Raw genomic sequence first — 24,400 nt, 5'->3', positions numbered from 1 at the left:
AGACTAATTGGATTAGGAAAATCACCAGTATCCCTGATAAAACTTTTAACATACATCAAATATTTGCTTAAAACATTTTGTAAATCGAGTGAGACTGGTTCAGTTCCCCAGCCTCTACCAGATACAACTGGTATCATTGGTGGGCGGGACAATGATTTATGGACTTTTGGCAGACCATATAGCACTGGAATTACTGGACAAGAAACTGTAAAATAAAAAATGTCAGTAGTAATGTCAGTCACGGCTTGTAAATCAAAAATGTTCATATTAATGTTGTTAATACACTTAGTAACATCAGAGAGAGTAATTTTCTTAAAAGCAGAATCATCAGATAAAAGTTCAATTATAGAGTCAACATAATCTGTACGATTCATTAATACAATTATGCCACCCTTGTCAGCCTTTTTAATTACTGTATCTTTTTTTTTTGTAGTTTCAATAAGGCTTCATGTTCACATTTCGACAAATTATATAATTTTTTAAAGTCATTCCGTTCATATAATTTGTAGAGTTGCTGTTCGCATACATCATGGAGGACAGTAATAACTGGATAACTTACAGGAATACACACATTTGATTTTTTGCATACCTGAGAACTAAGGTGTGACAGAGTCATAGCTTCATAGGTGTTTACTAGGCTAATGACCACAAGGGCCTTTTTAAGCCTAGCCTTCTTCTTCTTCTTTCGGCTTTTCCTGGTTAGGGGTCGCCACAGCGGATCACCTGTCTGCTCATGATTGGCAGTGGAGTTTTACAGTGTCCGTGTTGCCAGCCCGGCACCCAACCTTCCACAGAAGGCACACACTCACACCTAGGGCCAATTTAGTGTGTCCAATCCACCTACAGCATGTCTTTGGGATGTGGGAGGAAACGAATCTACAATACTTGTCCAAATTGCTGCCTGAAATGTACAGACAAGTTTTCAGCCTGCAATATGTTCTTAACATAGCGAACCCTAGTCACAAACAAGATATTAATCTTCCTGTGTGGCAGGTTGTCTTGTTACTTATTCATTCAATGATAAAGAGGGTATTTATTACTAAATGGTGATAAGCTGTTGGCATCCACCACTGATTAGCGAAACTGCTCTGCAACACACCAACATCAGTGTTTACAATTATCTGGCTCATTAACAAGAATGGAACACTAACCGAGAGGTCCCCAGCTTGAAAAATTGTGGTGATGGCAATTTACTACCTTGGGCAGGACAGAACACTGTAGTGTTGGAAAACATTACCAGCTTTCTCTGGAAACATGCATTGAACAGTTTATTCAAAGTAGCTAATACGGACAAGTGAGTGCATCCCAAATCTCTGACAAGTTCTGATACCCTTGATAAGTGTAAGCATGAGCTTGGGAGATGAACCATTTACATGTTACCTCTGTGCATTAGAGGCATAGGTGCCAAACCAGGGATGTATTTCAGGTTTCCCATCCAATTGTCCAAGTTGCACTTGAATTGGGTTAGGGAGTCAATGAATATCAACTTCAAATTCAAGTGCACACAAACATTTTCAAATAAGTAAGTGCACTTGCAAGGATATCAATCTGTGCCAGGATAAATTTGATACCTCAACTTAATAAAGTAATATCCACATTCGTTAATTCTAAATTTGATAAATTAATCACAGAGCTGGTGCTCGTTGTTGATGGAAGTTCAACTTGCTGCACATTTGTAGGCCGCTGTAGGCCCTTTTTCTTCCATCTCTTCTCTGGGGCCCCCTGGACAGATCTCTTTTGTGGTTGGTGACTTTCTTTGGTAAGCTCTGATGTACTATCGTTAGAGCATTCTGAAAACCCTCGGGTAGTTCCTGATTCTGATGAGGTGGGTTCCTGTGCCAATAAAGTCACTGATGATGCTGAGATGCTATTATTATTGGTTGGCGGGACTTCAGCATTAGAATTAGGAAAATTAGGTTGCTATTCATAGGTTCATACTAGGCTATCTGCCCAAGGGCATTTATAAGCCTAGCCCATAGTTATGTGGCTTTCGCCACCCCTTTAGTTTGAATAAAACTATGCCTATTATTTTGCTGTGCCTCTGTCAAGCAGTGACACTGAAGTAATCCCTGGGGTATATCTGCGATCTCCCATCCATTAGTCAAGATTCCTCTTGAACAAGGCCAGAGAGGTGCTCTGCCTCACATGTACCGGGATTTTGTTCCACAGCATAGGGAGTCTCTGGGTGATGAATCTGTCCCTCCAGCACGTTCTATTAATAACCGTGTCAAGGTTTAAGTCTCCCGTCCTTGTGGTTCTGAGGGATCTGGATTTTTTGAGGTGAAGCATATTCATCAAATCTGGGTTTGACATGGTCTTATATGTCAGGCACAGGTCACCTCTGAGCAAGCGGTATGAGACTGAATAGAGCTGGAGTTCTTTCAGTCGGGCAGCATAAGACATATTTTTGAGACCCTTTATCCTTTTGGTGAGGAACTTTTAGGGCTTTTCCAGCTGCTGCAGGTGTCGGGTAAGATACATTCCGAATGGGGCATTGTACTCAATCATAGGTCTAATGAGTGATGAGTACAGGGGGACGATGACCTCCCTTGATTTAGATGTGAATCCCTTCATGATCAGGTGGGCAATGTAGAAGGTTTTCCTAACTACTTTAGCAACATGAGTGTCAAACGAAAGGCTACTGTCAACCTGGGTCCCCAGATCCCTGATGACTTCTTCTGTGCTCAGTGGATTGCCACCTATATGGTAGCTAGGGGTAACCTTGTTTTTCCCGAAGGGTATGACTATGCATTTCTTGGTGTTTAACTTTAGGCCATGGCTCTGGCACCAGTTATCCGTTTCTGTGAGGCCCTTCTGAAGGATATCTGTGTCAGATGTGTTTTCGACTATGGCCCAGTTTGCAGTCATCTGCAAACTTTGTCAGCCATAACCCTCCTGAGTTTGCTTGTACTTCAGAAAAGTAGATGCGAACAAGAGTGGACCCAGGACTGAGCCCTGTGGGACACCACTTGTGACAGGCTTTGAGTCTGACATGGCTCCAGCAACTCTGACCCTGTGGGTTCTGTCACTTAGCCAGTTTGCAACCCATCTTGTGATGTATGGGTTTACATTCAAGCTGATGAGTTTTTCGATGATACCTGAGTGGGGTATTGTGTCAAAGGCCTTTGCCAGGTCGAGGTAGGCTGTATGGACTGCCTTTCCCTCATCAATGGCCTTGGTGACTGTCTCGAAAAAGTCAACCAAGTTTAAAAGGCATGATCTGCCTTTGACAAAGCCAAACTGGGTTGGATCCAAAGTCTGCAAGTTCCCTATGTCTTTATTTATGAGTTCCATTATGATCCTCTCCATGGCTTTGCAGATAAGGCTTGTCAAGCTAATGGGACGGTAATTTCCAGGGTCGGTGGAGGCACCGCCCTTGTGTAGTGGGACCACAGTCGCCGTGCGCCACTCCTTGGGTACGTATACTGAGGTGAGGCTAAGATTAAACAGCTGTCCTAACTGTGGGTTTAATTCCTCATCGAGTTCGTGGAGCACACAGCCTGGGACACCATCCGGTCCCATGGATGCTGTGTTTTTTGCCTTGGAGACAGCAGTTCTCACCTGGGCGTTGGAGATGTTTGGGGGGCTACAATCCTCTGGTATAGATATCTCTCCTTTTGGGGATAAGTTTGCACTGAACCTGTCAGCCAGTATGTTGGCAATGCGTGTAGGTTCAGTAATCTTCACATCATTTTGAACTAATTCTGAGCATATCTGGGAGTTTCCTTCTAGGTTTCTAACATAGCTAAAGAAGGCCTTATGATTGTCTTTTGAGTCCTTGGCGATTTTTCTCTCAAAATTTGCCTTGGATGATTTTATGAGAGCTCTTAGTTTTTTACTTATAATGATCAAAGGTGTCTTACCTTTCAAGGATTTGACCCTTAAGAATCAATCATGTGAATAATAGAATGAGTGATGCTAACTGGCATTCTAGTATCATCAAGCTCATACATAGAGGCATGCTCTGTAATATTATCTGGTACCACAGCTTCTGTTCTGGGATCCTCTGACCATGAAAAAATATTCCTGGAACAAAAGTTGTTAATGTCCCTCATTAGTGTACAATGTTTCCCTCATTAATTTACGTTGTTTAATAATCTCTAATTTTTTATCATAAACACACAACCATTCAAGCATCTCGTTATATACAGAAACATAATCTTTAAATGTAGGCAAGGGAGAAACCTCACTTTCAAGCTTAGCAATTTCATCCTGTAAGTCGCTTTCTGTTTTACCAAAAAATTGATTCTTAAGGGTCATATAATTAAAACCAAGCTTCAAATTCAGTTCCTGCCATTTCTTGAGGAGATCAGGATACTTATTTCCGAAGGATGGAATTTTTTTAAGACCCTCAGTCCTCACGGAACTACCCCAAGCTCAATATATGCTGTAAAGCTAAAATGCTGCCACTGCAGCCTTTTAAACATCTTTACCTTATGTGTTCTAGAACTTGAACACAACTCAAGCAGTTTCATAATCTTTTGGAACAATAGGACTATCGCCAATAACAAGATCATTCATCCAGTTTAATAAGGGATTGGTGCGCATAGCAAGAAGATAATTTAATGAGCAATTAAGATAGAACATCTTTCCAAGGCAGGCTGTGTTATTATCACAAAGAGTAGCATCCATGGTAATCCACAATCAACCAGAATGCAAATAACAAAGGATAAAACACTGTGGTAAAGCGGAGCCACCAAAATACAATGAAAATCACAAAAGAAGAAAAACTGGCTCAACAACGCTACAGCACTTTATTAAACAAAGCTTTCAGATATACAGTCCTTCTTCAGTAAAGTGTAAAATAAGGAAATAAGATTCAATTAAATACAATTACAGTCTGCCCTGAGACTTTGATACCAAGCCTGTCATTTGGGAGTAAATCTCACATCTCACCATAATATCTACCCCTACTAAGTAGGATTTCTACAAAAAATCTTCTCCAACTTAAAGATGGCAATGTAGAATAATGACAGGCTGAATTCTGATACAACACTTCAGCATTTAACCCTATAGTAGCTCTAACACCCTACCAGCAGGACTCAGATCACATGCATATTGTATATAAATGTCTTACTGTCCTGCTGACGCTGCAGTATGTATGAAACAGCTCATATTCATTTGTATCGATGACTCCAGACAATCCAACAGAAGTGTTTGTTTTTCCCTTAAATCACTGGTGATTACAGTCAGTCAATAATCCAGGCATTAAGAGTGTCACAGTTTTATTGTCCAGAAAACATATGTTGATGTAAAACCTGTTGTTCATTAACATTTTAAATGAATGCGGTCAATATTTAAAACTGTTCCCTAAGTTTGGGCTTTTCCTCGATTATTTTGTGGCTTTGTTTCCAATTCTTCAGATAAGTTAAAAGTTATGAACACAGTGCAAAGGTTCATTCTTCTAGCAAATACTGAATCAACTTCAACTTCATACATGCCTTTGTCTTCAGAGTTCACATTGCAAGGAAGCAGCAGGAACCATTAAGTGCCAAATGAACCTGCAAGTTTACATTTTTATGTATCCCACCCACTCGCAATACAGCAAATGTATTATAATAAAACAAAATAAAAAGTGAAATGTACATATGACACGTTATCATTTTTGTTATATTTGTCTATCTACTTACCACGCTATTGTTTCATTTTCATCTTAACTAGTGGTTGCTGTTGTATTGTTCTTTTTAGAGATATTTCAAATAAAGAAATCTTTACTGAAAAGAGTTCTACAAAGATGCAATATTCATATTTCACTGAGGTCTAACATTAGGGCCTACTCAAGGTCATACAGTGGATAGCTGTACTAAACTTATCCACACAGTCTGCTTTCCAGATGGCCTTATAATTATAAAAATTTACCTCCTGGCCTTCCAGACCTTGTTGTGCTTGATTTGTGAAATCACTTGACCATTTATTAAACAGATGTCTTTACAGGATGCTATGGAAATTCAAACTGCTGGTGCTTTGACACAGAAGCCATTACTCATACGTTTTTTTTTTTTATTTCCATTCCCATGGACGCTTACTGTCATGTCAGCACATTAATTCTCCTCAGTGTAATGTATAATTACTCTGCAAGAAAGGAGCTTGTAGATAACTGACATGTTTGAGAATGGGAATTCTAGCTGTGCATCAATGTGAATTTATAGTCACAACCAAGTTTTTTTTTTTTAAATAATTATCTTACTATGCAAGTCTGTAATATACCCTGCTGTTTTAGTACTTTAATACTGCTTCAAGCTTGCCTCCACACTAAAGCTACAGACAAAAAAGAAGTTATTTACTTAACATAACGTTCCACGTGAGTTGTTCATCTCGCCTTCATTCTTTACTGATGGGTTCGGAGCCAATCCCTCGGCTCTGATATGGCCTATTGCAAAGCTCGAGGTCTTCAAATAGCTCGAGGCCAAGCCCCTATCCCATGATGCACCTGTGAATTACCTGAGATCTTGTTTGCTGCATATACTGATACCATATGTCACTGTTACATTCCTAGAGAAAAGGAAGAGAAGGTTTGAGTAACCATGATGGATCCAGCATCTTGATCATCTATTAGCCCAGGTAGGAGGGAGGGACGTAAGAATGAAGGCGAGATGAACAACTCACATGGAACATTATGGTAAGTACATAACTTTTTTATGTGAAGTTGTTCAAGCTTGCCGTTCATTGTTTACTGATGGGTAGCGTCCCAAGCAACATCAATCTCGGGTGGCTCACAGGAGTATATTTCTCAGGAACGTGGATCCAAAGGAGGCCCTGTCCTTGGAGGCCTTGTCAACTTTGTAATGAGTAATAAAGGTATGAGGTTTTGACCAACTGGCTTCTGCACAAATGTTATCAATGGGAAGTCTGGCAGAAAAGGCAGATGATGTAGAAACTGCTCTGGTTGTGTGAGCTTTAATCTTGTGTTGCAAAGGCATATTGGCAGCTGAATAGGCAAAGGTGATACAGACAACCATTTAGACAGAGTTGTTTTAGCCACTGGTCTCCGTTTTCTGGAGTTTGAGAATGAAACAAAAAGCTGGTCTGATTTCCGGAAATCTTTTGTTCTATCCAAATAAAATCTGTGCTGTCTGTGAACATCAAGTTTGTGCAGCATATACGCTAAATTGTTAGAATGATTGGGGAAGAAAACTGTCAAATCAATAACTTGGTTGAGATTAGTTTCAGTGCAAACTATAGGCAAGAATGAGGGACTTGTTCTAAGTGAAACTGTCAGCATAAAATATCAAATAGGGAGGCTTGATGGATAAAGCCTGTAGCTCTGACACTCTGCGGGCAGAAGTAATAGCTACCAGACGTCTTCCAAGACAAAAATTTGAGATCACAAGATGAAGTTGGTTCAAATGGCAGAAGAATTATACGTGAGAGCATAAAATGTAGATTCCATGGAGAATAGGGAGACTTCACAGGTGGCCTAATATGAAAAGTCCCTTTGAGAAATGCTTTGGATAACTTGTGAGACATGATATTCAAACCTTTAAATCCAAGATGAAAATTAGAAATAGCAGCCAATTGAACCCAAACTGTTGCTGCTGCAGCTCCTTTGTTGAAAATCATAGTCAAGAATTCTAATATGGAAGCCATAGGAGCTTGGTAAGGATCAATATTAATTTTTAGAGGCCCATATAGAAAATTTCTTCCATTTGCTCAGATGTAGCTTTTTGGTAGAAGATTTATGAGAGGACAAAAGGATCAGTTTTGTCTCACTGGAAAGTTTATGAAACCTGGCTACGATAGTAACTGGAGTAGTCAAGCTGTCAGCTTCAGGGACTGCAAAGAAGGATGAAGGTCCCCCAATGGATGTGCCAGAAGGTCTGGAACTGGGTCCAGGATCCAAGGATCCTCCACAAGATGAAGTCGAAGGAAGGGGAACCAAATCTGATGAGGCCAGTGAGGGGATATAAGAATGATGGTCTTTCTCAGGGATTTTGCTTTCTGTAGAACTTTGGGTATCAACAGGATTGGTGGAAATGCATAGAGGAGACCTGGAGGCCAATCGTCTACGAGTGCGTCCCTTAGGGCTTCTCCCAGAGGGGTAATCAGGGCAAAAGTAACTTCTGCATTTTGTGTTCATGTGACTGGCAAAAAGGTTGCAGCAAGGCTGGCCCCAACTGTGGAATATCCTGTCCGCAACTTCTTTCTTGAGGGACCACTTGTGGGGCAACAAGATAGCCCTGCTCTGTTTGTCTGCTATCATGTTGCATATCCCCAGGATATGCATTGCCAACAGAAAGCGCTAGGTGGAAACAGCCCACTGGCAAACTCTGAGAGCCTCTCGACAAAGGGGATAAGATTTGGTGTCTCCTTGTTTGTTCAAATACCAGATCACCGACATGTTGTCTGTCTGAATCACAAACGTGCCCAGAGGAAGAGAGTCCTGAAAGTACTGCAACACCAAAAGTACTGCTCTCATCTCTAGGACATTGACATGCAAAAGTTTCTCCTGGTCGGTCCATGTGCCTTGGGCAGTCTTTTCCTGAAAATGCCCCCCCCTCCCACCCTATCAGGGAAGCGTCCATGGTCACAGTGGCTGCTGGAGGGGGTAGCACAAATGGGCGTCCTATCGTGACATGAAGTGAGGTCAATCACCACTGAAGGTCCTTCTTGCAAGAATTTGTGATCATTATAGTGTGATTCATGGGTAGCCTCTTGGTAAGACCATTGAGTGAACAACAACCATTGAAGAGCCCGCATATGCATCCGAGCTAGTGGTATGGCTAGAATTGCTGCTGCCATCATGCCTAATACTTTCAGAACTTCCGATGCTGGTGCTTTGTCTTTTGATAACAGGATGCTGACATGTTGCCGAATGAGAAGGACTCTTTCCATTGGAAATCTTAGAGTGGTGGTGGTGTCTAACTTTGTCCCGATAAAAATGATATGCTGCGATGTCGACAAGGCAGATTTTTATGAGTTGACTGTAATGCCCAAATGACTGCAGAGTGACAGAGTGGACTCCCTGGCCTGAATGAGTTGATGCCTGGTAGTGGCAGTAAGAAGCCAATCGTCTAGGTACGGAAACACCTGAAATCCTAGACGCCTCAGGTGAGCCGTGACCACTGCCATGCATTTGGTGAACACTCTGGGGGCTGTAATGAGACCAAAGGGCAGGGCTCGAAACTGGTAATGATTGGCTCCCAGCTGGAAGCGCATGTGATCCCTGGATGGCCTGGCCATTTTTATGTGGTAGTATACATCCTTGAGATCTATCGAGCAGATCCAATTGTCTTTCCCTAAAAAGGGAAGTATACACTAAAGCATGACCATCCAAAACTTCTCTTTCTTTACGTATTGGTTCAGTCTGCTGAGGTCCAATATGGGTCTCCAGTCCTCCGTCTTCTTTGGAACCAAAAGGAATCTTGAGTAAGTTCTGGATCCTGTTTGGTCTGCTGGGACTGGTTGGATGACTCTCTTTGCAAGCAACGTTTGGACCTCTATAGTTGCCTGTTCCCTGTAACTGGGTGGAACATCCAGGATTTTTCTTACGATTGGGGGGGAGGGGTGAATGGAATGAAATACCCTCTGGAAATTATACTTTGTACTCAGCTGTCTTTTATTATTTTGAGCCAAGCGTCTGGGTACAAAGAAAAGTGACCCCCGACTGCCTCCAGAGCAGGACAGTCGGGCCTCCTCTCAGGAGTGCTGGTAGGGTTTCCCAGAGAAGGGATCTCTGTCATCCTGGTGTTGCGGACCCCCTCTGCTGCGAGGGCAGCGTCTTCCATTATGACCCCCTCCTCTGCCCCTGGACGGGGGTTCACCACGTGTGTCCTGAAAGGCTCCTTGGGCTTTTTGGAACCAAATTATTCCTCCTCGTTGACCTTTGGAATAGGGTCAGGTAGGGCTGAAAAAACGGACCCCAACGGCAGGCAGGTTTCCTTCACTTTAGGCCCAAAAAGGGATGAGCCATCAAAAGGAGTGTTCATGAAGGATGACTTGAAGGGCTCCGCGAAGGAACATAAGCGCAGGAATGTCTCCTAAGAGCGATTCCTGTACCTGCTGCCCTACTCATTCCATCAGCTGCATAGGATATGAGATGCATGGATGAATTGACAATAGAATTTATGGTAGCAAGCTGGGCAGCAACTTTGTTGGAGGCTCCTGCAGGCTACTGTACCCTGAAGAGTATCTCCCAACTCCTTAAGGAGATCTCTTTGCAATCTAGAGAAATGGGTTACGTAGTTCATCAAACGGAGAGCAAAGGTCGTTGAACTGAACATGCGCTTCCCATATCTATCCATAATCCTGGAGTCTCTGTTAGGTGGATGGATAGACGAGGAAGTCGGAAACATTTCCTTCTTGGTGGCCACTGCCACCACCATGGCATCAACTGGAACACCTTTAGTAAAAAATGTTTTGTCAAGTGGGGCAGAAATAAATTTATTAGGCCTCCTAGGGACAGGCTCTATAGTATCCAGAGACTCCCACGCCCTTCGTGAGATCAGCTGCATCAGCTCATCAAAGGGTGTGGAAACCCAAGAGGTGGAAGGCGGAGACCCGAAAGCCTTCAGGAGAACTGACTCATCCTCAGTAGGGCTTTTGGACTGCCAATCACCACTCTGCCTAAGGATCTCAAGTATCTCAGTGAAGGAGATATCTGGAAACCTCATCAGTGGGGGCCTCTGGTGAGGTCTCAGAAGACAGGGGCCACCCACTGGGGCTTCCTGAGGCTCTGGGTCTCTACGCTTAGTGGGGACGTGTGATGCAGAAGCAGACACAGGCACTTTTGTGGAGGAGGAGGGCAGACCCGAGGTAGAGGATGTTCTAGGAGACATGACACTCCTCATGACATCGAAAGCACCCCCTGATCCAATGCGAAGAAGCCGAAGGATCTGAGGAAACAGACACCCCTGGCACTGGAACAGTGGGCTCCGAGCCCAAGGTAGGAGCCATGCTCATCCGAGCCAAGGCCCCAAGAGGCAAGGTCGGAACCAACAAGTCAGTCCAACTGTCCTCCCTGGCCCCAACCAGAGACCGTCAGCTCCTAGAGTCCTCGATAGGCATCGAGGACGTCAGAGTACACACAGCCGAAGACACAGGAGCAGGCGTCGGCTCCGAGGGTTCCAGTAACATCAGGTCTGCCTCCTCCGGCTCCGAAGGACCAGTATGGCTCGGATGAGGAATAGTAATAGTCGGTGCAATGGTTTTTAGCTCCGAAGCCATTTGGGACAAAACTGATAACATTTTGGCTAATGCCGGTGCCGACAACAGCTTCTGTACCACACGATCCATGTCCAGATCCTGCAAGCTGATAGATGATCGAGACGACCATACCGAAGGTGGTACTGACTGAAGAATAGGACTCTTTGGCTCCAAGACTGGGGACAGGCTCCGAAAGGAAGAGACTGTCTGCTCTGCAGGCAGTGGAGCCAAAGTCGATGATTTCTTTGATTTTTAGAGTCTGATGTCTTGAAAGACTTTGAGGACCTACTGGAGCCATCCTGGTCACTCAAAGGTTCCTGAAAAGAAGGCTTCAACAAGCCTCTATCGATCAGTTTCCTCTTCCTTTCCTGTAGGACACTAGAGGAGAAGGAATGACAAATGGCACAATTGTCTTGCAAATGCAGAGCCCCTAGACAATATACACAGTTAACGTGGCTGTCTGTGACTGACATTTTCTGGCCACACGTTGGGCACTTTTTGAACCCAGACTTGGTGTGCTCTTGATCAGTCATAGTTGTTGTGTCTTTCGGCTTTTCATGGTTAGGGGTCGCCACAGCGGAACTCCAGTCCGCTAATGATTGGCAGTAGATTTTTACGTGCCAAGTTGCCGGCCCTGACACACAACCTTCAATGAAGGTACACCCATTCACGCATGTCTCCACACAGAAGACGCCCTAGCTGAGAATCGAACAGGACAACGTCTGTGAGGTGACAACGCTACCGCAGCAGCACCACCACCGCAGTTCTTGATCAGCCATAGTAAAGAGAGAAAATATTTACTGTTACCACACAAACACACACACACACACACACACACACACACACAAAAAACAGATAGCTGCTGATAAAGAATAACCGTATCTGAATAAGTAAACGACTAAGCCTTATCTAAAATACAGAAGGCTAGACATACCATAAATACAACTATCTAAGAAATGTGACAAAGGTCACTAAATAACACAGCAAGGTAATAACCTATCTATATAACTAAGGTTTACTGTACAAAGCCTTATATCAAAACTCAAAGGCTAGACAGACCACACCTGGAAAGAACTACTACTAACTAGGCCTAAAAGAGGCCAACTAGAATTATAAGAAAACACAGTAAATGGGAATGGAAAACACACTGAAAGCTATAAGAGCTTTATAAACAATGCTAAGTAACTACTATACTAGCTATCAAAAAACTTTTTAAGAAAATTTTTAATGAAAATTTTGCTTATCTGGCCCGAGCTTAATCAGAACCTCCAATCTGTTGCAGTGGCAAACTAGATCTGGGGTAATTCACAGGTGCATCATGGGATAGGGACTTGGCCTCGAGCTATTTGAAGACCTCGAGCTTTGCAATAGGCCGTACCGGAGCCGAGGGATCGGCTCCGAACCCATCAGTAAAGAATGAACGACGAGATTGAACAACTTCATATCAATCACTGCCCTACTGTCTCTTATCTAATAATCCTTTTCTGCAAACTCTATCTTTACATTAATTGGTTAGCTAAACTGCACAATATATCTCAGTAGCACATGTCCTGTATGTCATCATTTATACTAAAAAGTCTAGTCTGCTTGAAGTTTAATGGACCAGTTTTCTGAATGGCTTAGAAATAACAAATACCCTTTCAGATGATCTATATGCATGGATCCACCCTCAGTGGCTCCTATGGTTTAGTGTTAGCTTCTCAACCAACCAACATACACCACCTTTTTATACCAAAATCGGTGTTCTCATGAAGGGACACAAACCTTCTTGAGAAGAGGGATTCTTGTACATCTGCTTGTTCACCCTTAGCCATTAGTAAGCACCTTGCTACAGCTCAAGATATAACAGTGAACAGATGACACTTCTATTGCTACCAAATGATATATTAGAAAAGCCACAGAGAGAGGAAAAAAAAACTCAGCCAAGCTAGAATTTTCACTGCATGGAACCTTAAACTTCCTCTAATGAAGGCCAGTGGGATATATGCAAAATGAACCCTAAAGGGTATCAAGTGTTTCATCTACATGGCTTCTGAATGCCCATGACTTTTTAAGTCTTTGTGGGTACATTCAGGCTAATAACACCAAATGTTACTAGCTGTGGACATGTATGTTTCAGCCTTTTTATTGACTTCATCAGCACAGCATATGTGGATTGTTTGGCTGCACTTGAGAAACACAAGATCTTTATGAGCATTAGATGGGTTTAAAGACTCTGTGTTTCTGAAGTACAACCAAACTATCCACATATGATGTGCTGATGAGGCCACTAAAAAGGCCAAAACATGCATATCCACATAGTTGGGTTTGACTTTATTGGCCTGAATGTAACCATAAAGCCTTATAAAGTAAAAAAGTTATGGACATTCAGAAGCCATGTAGCTGAAACACTTTTTGCCCTTAAGGGGTCATCTGCATATATCCCATGGGCCTCCATTACAGGAGGTTTAAAGTACCACACAGTAAAAACTCTAGGTTGGCTAAGTTTTTCTTGCAGGTATTACTGACATGATATATTAGCATATACTTGCCAAGCTTATGGAAAAATTAAATCCAAAAGTACATACAACCACTCTGCAAAGATCTACAAATAAAAATGCAAAGTAAAATTCATGGTATGGTTTAATCCTGAGTTCTAGCTGCGTGCTGGATACATTTCCCAGCTAGGACTTGAAAAGGAAGCAACGCAGTAACACAATGATGGTCTAGAGCACCACATAATTTTCTTGGTCCAACTCCATTAGTATAATATGCTTTCATAAGAGGTGCTAATTCTCCAAAAGTAAAACCAAAAACGAAAGCGAGGACCAATGCAGGCTAAAATAAACCTCCAAATTTATTAGCTCACAAGTAACACAAAAGTATTTGATATTTTATATATCAAATACTTTTGTGTTACTTGTGAGCTAATAAATTTGGAGGTTTATTTTAGCCTGCATTGGTCCTCGCTTTCGTTTTTGGTTTTACTGAGTGGAGTTTGGTGGTGTACATCGCGTTTTTTCTTGGTTGGTAATTCTCCAAAAGTGCCAACCTTATGAAGAGGACCACATGAAATAAAGGAAGCATCTTCATCTTCAGAAAAGCAAAACATGGTAAGCATTTCAACTTCTCTCCTTTTATAATCTAGAACCCTTTTTTCAGTTCTCTTTTTTTATAACAGAGCACAAAACATCAGATATTGCAGAAAGTCCTGAGTTTGGGGTCCCTGGTGGCAACAAGGCAAAGGGAGATGAATAAGATCCCCCCATGTAAAGTCTGCTCATTTAACACATTTCTTGGCTAGCCACAGATAATCTACCTGAGGCAATGCTGATACAGGTTGTACCTTCCTTGGTGACACTTATAGAGGCTGACCTCTGTCAGTTCCTTACATACTGATGGCAGTTCATTTTTGGCTGAAGAAATTCCTATAAGTTGATGAATATCCAAGTGCCCCAAAATCTCACTTAGGGTGCTAACTTAAGCTTATTTCACCCATGTTTTAGAGGCTGGATTAGTCGCTTCTTTAGCTTTTTTTAGAAATCAAAGGCCTTTCAAGGGGGTGTTTTTTCGTCTTTCTGTTTATTCTTATAACTTAACCCAGCTAATCTGTCCATTCCCCTATCTTCTAAGTAAGATGCAAATCCTACCTAATACATTTTTTTCTTTTTCTTCCACCCTGCCTAAGGTATATTATGCCTGTTCCATACATTCTTAAAATATTTCACCATTTTTATGTTTCCCCATTTTCAGTAAAGCTTGTCCACTCATTTCCCACTTTCTTCATATCATATTCTCACACTCACTGTATACTCTTGTTTTTCTCTCTATATACATTTTAACAGTCTGCCACATGGATTCTGTGGATTGCTGTAAAGTACTCAAATGTTTCTGTCATATTTATTTTATTTATTTAGTGTTTGTTAACTGGGTAGGTGAGCAGGTCCAAAGACCATGTTCATCCATGACACAAGCCATAAAGGCAAGGCATGATAGTATGAAATTATTACAAAACCACATGTTGAGTAAAAAACAGATTACGGAAAAAGAAAAAGAATAGGCAAGGCAACATATACTAAATTAACAATAACAGAAAATGCCTAGATGTAATGCTGAAGAGTGGTTCAGGCAGAATAAGTTAAAGAGAAATAATGTGATTGTGAACTGCGGAATAATAAAACAAGTTTATAATTGCAGTGAAGCAGTAACCAAACATGCTAGGCAGAATTCATACTGAACCACAACTGGTTGGGATGTTAAATGCGCACATGCAAATCATTCATAAAGAAGTCTGTAGAACATGCTAAAATATGCAGTCAAAAGTGCTCTAACTCCCTTCTTCTAGACTGTATATACAATTTCATAGTTTCTTACTAGGCTATTGACTCTAAAGGGTTTGTAGAAGCCTAGTCATGCATTTCCATGAAGTGTGTTTAGCCCTTATAATTTAAATATGACTGACCCAAAGCAGGTAGAACATTTACAAGTCACTCCTTTTTTGTAAAGGAAAAGGGTACCACTATAGAGATGAATTATGTGGTTTTCCAACCATTCATCCATCTAATTGTCCAGATTATGGTTGAATAAAGTAACTTTGTTTTATGTGGAGTAGCAGATGATTCCAAAGAAGTTGAATTCTCTGTGACACACACCTATCACTCCAACATGTTATACTTATGTTGCAGAAAACATTAAGATCTCTTGAGTGGGTGTTTGTCCCACTATTAGATTTACAAATGTGCAGCAGGTCTGAGAGGAGAGAAAAAGTACAGTTTTGTACCTACCATAAATGTAGATGTTCGAGTGTAAACACTGCTGCAGTCATTACACTTGGGTTATCCTGCCGTCAGGCGGTCCCGCAGTCGGCCAGAGTTCCAAAGTCGTGGTCCGGCGTTGGTTGCTGTAGCCTCCTCCCTGACGTCAGTGCGACAGGGGTTTATAAGATGCAGCCGATGCCATTTTCTTCAGTTTGTCTTGCCCCAGATGTCAGGTGCCCCCAAATAGGTAGGCAATTCAAATTGCTAGTAAAATATACAAAAGAAAAGCAAACAACCATTTTTAGTTACCAGCAAATACTCCCCATAGGTAATAAAGGGTAGATGACCTAGGTAAGTACCAGAAAGGAAGAGGGGAAGGAGGGAGGGTAACCTGGACTGCAGCAGTGCCAACACTCGAACATCTATATTTATGGTAGGTACAAAACTGTACTATGTTCATCGTGTTACACTGCTGCAGTCATCACACTTGGGTGGGGTCCCAAAGCTGAGGTAGGGAGGCTGGATCTATAAGGCATTAGGTGGCTATAAGGCCCTGCAGTACAGCAGTGGCAAAGGCAGCTCTGGATTTGGCGTATAAAGGAAATGGTAATGTTTGGTGAAGGTATGCACAGAACACCATGTTGCTGCTTCCAAAATATCCTTGGTAGGTACTCCTCTGAGGTAGGCAGTTGAAGTGGCCGTTGCCCTGGTGGAGTGAGATCTAATGCTGCTAGGTACAGGTTTCCCATGGTGGGTATAGCAGAAACGTATACAGTGTCCTATCCATTTTGAAATGGTCTGCTTTGAAATGGCTTTTCCCTGTGCTTCTGCAGCGTATGCTAGCAATAATTGCTCAGATTTTCTGAAAGCTTTGGTTTTGTCCAAGTAGACGTGTAACTGTCTGTGAATGCCCAAAGAATGTAGTAGTCTCTCCCCTTTGTTCCGTGGTTTTGGATAAAAAGTTGGCAAGTGAATAGTTTGGTTTAGAGCCACACTTGATACCACCTTTGGCATAAACGTAGGGTTAGTCCTTAAAGACACCCTGTCCTGGTGGAAGATGAGGAAAGGTTCCATTGCCATTAGTGCCTGTAATTCTGAAACTTTTCATACTGATGCTATTGCCAGTAGCAGAGCAGTTTTCCAAGAGATGTATTTTAATTCTGCTATGTTAGCTGGCTCAAAAGGAGGTAAAGTTAATTTTTCCAAAACAAAGTTGAGGTCCCAAGTTGGTGTTGGTGCTCTACGGGGCGGTCTTATGTTTTTAGCCCCTATGAGGTACTGTTTGAGCAAAGGATTAGAATAAATTGGTGGATCCGTGTTGTAATCAGCAGAGACAGCTGAGGCGTGGATCTCGATGGATGAAAAAGAGAGGCCCTTGTCCAGCATCTCAGTTAAGTATTGAAGTATCTGAGGAATGTTTGGGACAAGAGGGTCAAGGCTGTGCGCTTGGTTCCAGGCACAGAATCGCTTCCATTTATCAGAGTATGCTTTCCTGGTGCTAGGCCTTCTGGCCTCCAGAATGACATCCATAACAGCTTTGGAGAGAGGCATTGCTTGCTTGACTACGGAATTTTCCATGCAGCTAGATTTAAGGTCTTTAGCTGGCTGTGAAGTATCTGATAGTTGTGCTGTGTCAGCAACTGTGGGATTTGAGGCAAAATCCAAAGTGGTTCTTGTGCTAAGTTCTTTAAGATTGGGTACCAGTGCTGGCGTGGCCAGTCTGGTGCAATCAGGATCATTTTTGGCTTTTCCTGCCTTGCTTTTATTAGTACCTTTGGAAGGAGAGATAAAGGAGGGAAAGCGTATACTTGTAGTTTTTTCCAGCTGAATGAGAGGGCATCCACTTTCCATGCTTGTGGACGGTAGCTCCTTGTGCAGAATTTCTGTAATTGGCAGTTCTTTGGGGAAGCAAACAGATCTATGTCCGGGCTCCACCATTTTTGTGTTATCATTCTAAATATTTGTTCAGTTCCCATTCGTGTGGGTCCATAATGTTTCTGCTTAGGTCGTCTGCCAGTGTGTTTTTCTCTCCTGGCAGGAACTGTGCTTGCAGATGAACTTGGTAGTTTAGAGCTGTATTCCACAAGGTCATGGCTTGTCTGCAAAGGGGGTAGGAGTGTGTGCCCCCCTTGCTTGTTTATGTACCACTTAACTGTGGTGTTGTCTGTCTTTAGTAGTAATTGTCCTGGATGCAGCAGGTCCTTGAAAGCTAGAATAGCATTTTGTACAGCTAGCATCTCTTTTTGATTGATGTGGAGATGTCTTTGCTCTGTGGGCCACTCGCCCTGGATACATTTTCCTGCCATGTGTGCTCCCCAGGCGTAATCCGATGCATCTGTTGTCACTGTCTGCTTGGCTGTGGGTTGAGTGAAAGGCTGTCCCTTGTTGAGGTGACAAGCTTGTGCCCACCATCGAAACTCCTGTTGTAGGTAAGGAATTAGTGGTATAACTGTTTCCAAACTTTGACAGTGTTGAGACCATACGCTCTTTCGGTACCATTGTAGTTTCCTCATATGCAGTCTGGCATATGGAATTAGCATACCTCCCAACCGTTCTGAATTTCTTGGTTTTTACCGAGTTTTGGGGTTCAAATGAAGGGGTGCCATGATTCCCGAGTGGCACCCTTCATTTCCGATTTTTTTTCCTTTTTTTTAAATTTTCGTGCTGTCGGAGCTAACGTCATCACGTGCGCAATGACGTCAGCTCCGTCAGGCTACCAGCCAGTCGGAATTGAGCTCAAGGAGCATCATCATTTCCGGCTGGCTGATTTGAATTGCAAGCTGGCGGGAATGGGGATATTTAGAACAGCAGTTTGCCGAGCGGGCAGAGTTTGCGAGCAGGGATTAAGTCGGGAACTACTCGGGCAATGTTATTAATGGCAGCAACGATGGAGGACTGCACTGGAGCAACGGGAACTACTCCGTGAGTCAGTGTACACTTTAGGTTCAACTTCAAGCCAAGGTAAGGTTGTGATTTGTAACCGTGTGTGAAGTGGATGTCTGTGCGTTTTACTGTGGACAGCGTTTCCTTCCAATAATCTCTTCTGAAAATCTAGGGAACGTTACTAAACAAGGAAATGAGACTTCACTTTAGAAGGGTAATGCTGATTTATTTAATACAGTAAATGCATAATGCAATATATTTTTCTGCTCAGCAACGTCCGTAAAAGTAAGTGTGCAGATTTGTGATTGTAATGTTTATACCTCTCAACTGGTCAGATTTCGCAGTCCAGATTTTTGCTTCAGTTTTGGTTATGTTCCTCATAGAATTTGTGGATCTCTACCATATCTCTGAGGTTTGAAATCACTAAATAATGATAAACCGTTGATTTTCAGACTTCATATCCTTCAGAAAATGCACCCCAACACAAATCATGTCATTGTATAAGATCACTATTTAAATCTGTCCCTGTTTCCGGGCATTTGTTTCCCGTTATTTTTGATTGTGTCGAGATTTCTTGTGCTAAGAGGTATGTATGATCTGGTTTGTGCTTTCTTTTCACAGCAATGACGGGGTGCACAGCACATCTCCCCGCTTGGTGCATTAGTTCCATACTTGTGCAGAACGTTCCTGATTTTGCCTTGTATTTTACATTCCTTGTAAAATTTTGAATTGTTTTGTAAGTCACTGGGATTTCTGACTGTTACCAAATGTGTCATTAGTGTTTAATTCTTCTTCTTGTTTTTCAATAAATGCATGTTGATGAAAAACATGTTGATGTGTTGCCGCTGTAAGTGAACTAGGGTTATATTTTTAGCATATTCCCGACTTTCAGCCTGTGCCATGTTCTCATTATTGTTAACTTATTCAAAAATGTTTAATATAAGAAATTGTGAGTATGAAATCAGCAACATGCCCTCACTCATGAGTCATGATGACACAGCTGTAGTATTTCCAAATTATTCCTGTTCATGTAAAACTACATTTATGGCAATTTCCATTAGCGTTGGTGTAGTCAGTGTACTTAAAAGTTATTATTTGGCATAAAGGCATTCAGGTCAGGAATATAACCAATCATTGTTTAATATCTTTACAACTGATCATTTTTTTCCAGAAAGCCATTTTCCAACATTATTATTTTTAATCCCTGTCTGGAAGGGGATTATATATTTTATGTTTAATTTCTCTGGTTATTTTATTTATTTATTTTTTAATATTGTGATGGGAATAGACCCTATTAGTAATTGCATTGTTCAGGTTTGTCTTATTTTATTTACAGCTTGTTAACCGAGATTGGCTATATTTCTAGAGCTTGTTTCCTTGTGACAGTCCACCATGCAGAAAAGGAGAGGCATTGCCCAGCCTGGTTTATTCACATCATGTATTAGCATAAGCAAAACCGTTATATGTATGCAAGGCTGATTGATAAAATGGCAGTTGATTTGATAAAATGGTAGTTGATTTAATACAAAGTTGTGTTTATGAGGGAACTTACCGTACAAGGTTAACTGTCTGCAATAACATACTCAACAAAGCTTTATAGCTTCATCTAGGAATTGAGGAGGACCATATTTTATTATATAACAGTCATTAGATTGACACTATATTTATACATTTTTTCGAGTGGTCAGAAATGCAGTTGGCTCTAATTTGCAGTCCATTTCCCATAAAAGTTTATGCGTACATGTCTCTATGTGTGAAGCATGCAAAATATCAGTTGTACAAAACGACTTGGCAGTGGTGATGTGTTGCTCTGATTGCCACATGCATTGTAAATTCATTACTTTGCTGCTCACATTATAAACTGACTAATCATTCCTGTTATTTTTCTAAGCTGTGTACAAAGTGCAGAGACTGCAGGGCTGATATAGTGTTTTACTGCAAATAAGTGCTATAATTGTCAAGAGGATGTCAGCCCCTTGACACCATTTACACTAAGTTCAATCTCCAAAGCTGCCAAATCCTTCAGATAGTTATATATTTTATTATTGTGAATGCAAGCAAGAGATCTGCACTGAAAACTCCTGGGTTTTTCTGTATTATGGTGCACTGGTAGATATGATGCCCTATGAGTGGCTTTATTGTTAAAAAATGTAAAATATGTATGCAGTAGTTTCAAAAGTGTACCTTTATAACACACAATGCCAATGACTGTGATAGCTGTTTTTATTAAGGAAGTTTAGCAAGAAAAACTACGGGCTGAAATGTTATTTTATATGTATATTAAATGTCCTTCCTTTCCATCTAGCAAGTCTACTATCTGTCATAGGCTTGGAGAAGAACAGAATTATGTAGGACATATTCAGTACTGTATGCTCAGTGGAAATGGGCTATATTTCAATTTTAAAAATTATCTAATTACTGCAACTCAGATGAAGACATTTTAGAGTAGGCCTGCAAATGAATCCATGAAGTTGTCAAAGACAGGTTTTGGTAAGGCCCATTTCCATTTATTACATAATATAATGGCTGCTGAACAGATGTACGTTTCTTGTTTTGTGTGCAAGCGGCAAATGATTTGAAAACAGCCCAAAGGTAATCTTTATCCACCACTGGCCAGATGCTTTTTCTTTGGATGTGGTGTGGGTTTCAATGCTGTTTCAATGAATGTGAGTTTCAAGGGCAAAGAAGTTTTAATGTCAAGCCTATTTTCATTGTGAGACAGTAACAATATTGCTTTGTTTACCAGATGATGTCTTTTAGTGTTTCTGCATTGTTGTGCAGTAAAATGTAAAAATAAAAAAAATAAAATCCAAATCATTGTAGAAGTAAAGCCGAATGCATACATTAGTATTTATGGTAAATGGGGCGAAATAGCCAGGTAATGGGACATTGGAATGGCTGCAGGGGGACTCTGGTGCCATGTTTTGGTTGTCTGTTCTTTAGTTTGCGTTCGAAAGTTGGTATCCCACAATTCCATTGGAGTGGGTGGGGTTACATAATTATGTATGCAAATTAGATGTTAATCAGCATACAGATTTGTACCTATTTTTCATGGGCCTTGTCCAGATTTTTGATGTTTCCAGGTTAAGAGGTATGGGAATTAGTAGTATGCAAGATGCCATGTAGCCCAATGCCTGCAGAATTTTTCTTGCAGGGAGTTGGGTCTTTGTTGCTATTAAATGAAAATATTGAGTCAGTTGTCCTTGCTTGTCTGGTGTGAGATAAGCCATCTGGGCCGTTGTGTTCAAGCTGGCACCCAGGAATATTATCTGTTGTGAGGGCACTAGTTTTGATTTCTTTTCGTTTACTGTGTACCCCAGGCAACTTAATAACTTTTTTACGTACGCCATATGCTTTAGTATAATGTCCTTGTTCTCTGCTTGAATCAGGCAGTCGTCCAGGTATGGATAAAATTGAATTCCTTTTTGCCTGCAAAATGCAATTACTGGTGCCAGGCACTTTGTGAAGACCCTGGGCGCAGTAGATAAGCCAAAGGGCAGTGCAGAGAATTGATAGTGCATTGAACCAGCTAGAAATCTAAAGTATCTTCTGCAGTTTTGTCTGATAAGGACATGCAGGTATGCCTCTTTGAGGTCCAAAGTCACGAGCCAAGCTTTCTTGCCCAGCATGGGAAGAAGCTGCTGTAGTGTCAACATCTTGAATTTCGGAACATCCAGGTAAGTGTTTAGTGAAGAAAGTTCCAGAATGGGTCTCCAGGCTTTGTCCTTTCTGGGAACCAGAAAAAGTCTTGATTAAAATCCTTGTCCTTGTTCCTGTGGAGGTACCGTTTGAATAGCTCTCATGTCCATGAGTTCTGTAATTTGTTTTTGAGCCTCTGCCCATTGATTTAGTGGCAGATTTGGCATTCCTTTTAGCCTTGGCAAAGTGTGAAAGTGGAACCTTTAACCTTGAGATACAATGTTGAGAACCCATTTGTCTTTGGTGATGCAATGCCAGTTGTGATAGAAAAGTGCCAGTTTTCCTCCTAAGGGGGCTGCCAAGAGAGAGCTGTTTGGCAGCTGCAGTGGAGAGTCATTGAGGCTGCTTTTTATAAGGTTGAGGCCTGTCCTCCCCTTCTTTTTGGCCTGGTGTACTCCATTGTCGAGGCCTGTAAGGGCCTTGTGTCTGACCTCTACCTTTTGGACGTCTGCATCTGCCCCTTTGAGGTCTATCTGTGACTGGAAAGGACCAATTCTTTGTTGGCTAATTTCTGCTAAAACGAGGAGGCTGAACCTGTAAGAAATCTTTCACCGTTTGCATAGATTTTGCCTTATCCTCCATCTTCTTTAATACATCCTCTGCCTTAACTCCAAACAGCACATTCCGCTGCAAAGGTGCATCCAATAATTTGACCTTAACATGATCTGGTAACGTATGTTCTTTTAACCAAGCATGCCTTCTAATGACACAGCCTGTAACTGCTGCTCTACAGGAGGCCTCTAAGGAATCAAACCCATATTGCAAAGTATGTTTTCCCACTTGTTCAGCTGCATGCAATAAATCCTGCATTTCTTTAAGGTTAGAAGGATCTGAATCTGGAAGCATCTTTTGTTTCACCTGAGACATCAAAAATTGCTGATATTTTAACATGTGAAAGTGGCAATTCAAGGCTCTCATTGCTAAAGTTGCAGATGTATATACCTTCTTTCCCCATCTGTCTAATGCTCTGGAATCTCTGTCAGAGGGAACTGGGTTTTTTGCTAATAAGGCCTTAATCCCTTTGGGTCCCTGAGAAATAACTTCAGGGTCAGCAACAGGGCTTTTGTACAGAAATTTGTGAGAGTCAAGGACTCTGTAATATCTATTGGGTTTAACTGGGGCTGAGGGTAAGGAGTCAGGGTTTAAACTGGATTCAGTGTAAACATCATCCACGATATCTAAAACTGGTGGGATAGCAAGGGGTCTGTGTTGAGGCAATAAAAGGAAGTTTCTGAGCCTTTTCTTGGATTCTGAGTAATCCTGGCCTTCCCAATGGAAATGCTCCCTCATGGTATGTAAGGTCTCCCCAAAGGAGTAATCCTCAGGCGGAGAGGCTGATGGAACTGATTCCTCAGCATCAGAATCCTTATAAGGGGGTAAAGAATATCCTAGGTCCGAGGAAGAGTCTGAGGAAATGGACATCTGGTCAGAAGATTCATAGTCTGCATCCTGTCTGGGCCTTTTATCAGGAGGGGGATGGGACCTCCTGATCAGGGTGATTAGGTCCTCGGCCATTTTTAGCATTTGTTTCTTAGGCATGGAAGCCTGTCCTGGAGAGAGTTGTGTCTGTTTCTTTGCTTTTAAGGGGGGCTTAGACTTAGCAGAGGGTTTAATGGTTAACTGGGTAGGTCTGAAAACACCCTCTGTAGCTGTGGTTTGCTCAGCTACTTCGGTTCCCTCTGTCAGGTTAGGATCGGAAAGCTGAAAACCTAGTGCATCCAAAGGCCCAGCCAGCTCCACATGGGAGTCGGAGGCGGTCTGTGGTTCTGTGGAAGCGGTCGTCATGGGCTGCATAGGCACCTCGCTGAAAACCGTAGAACCGGCGACCGGCCTAGAAGAGGCCTTGTCGTCAGTTTTGGGCCTCGGATGCCTGTCCTTGAACTTTTTATGCATTGCGGTCGTCGGAATTTCCGAAGGCATGGTGTAACTGAATTTTCTGC

The 24,400-nt window shown here is 41.9% G+C and overlaps 1 protein-coding gene across 4 annotated transcripts in view; it reads right to left on the bottom strand.

Moving 5' to 3' along the window:
- The window catches only part of FAM185A (family with sequence similarity 185 member A), a 1,394,841-nt gene that overhangs the window by 904,640 nt on the left and 465,801 nt on the right, over window positions 1-24,400 (bottom strand). The window lies entirely within an intron of this gene.

This window comes from Protopterus annectens, chromosome 11.part0, assembly GCF_019279795.1.
Source record: "Protopterus annectens isolate FY-2018-M chromosome 11.part0, PAN1.0, whole genome shotgun sequence".
NCBI lineage: Eukaryota > Metazoa > Chordata > Ceratodontiformes > Protopteridae > Protopterus > Protopterus annectens.
The sequence above is the reverse complement of the archived record's forward strand: the minus strand, read 5'-3'. Positions and strand labels throughout refer to the sequence as shown.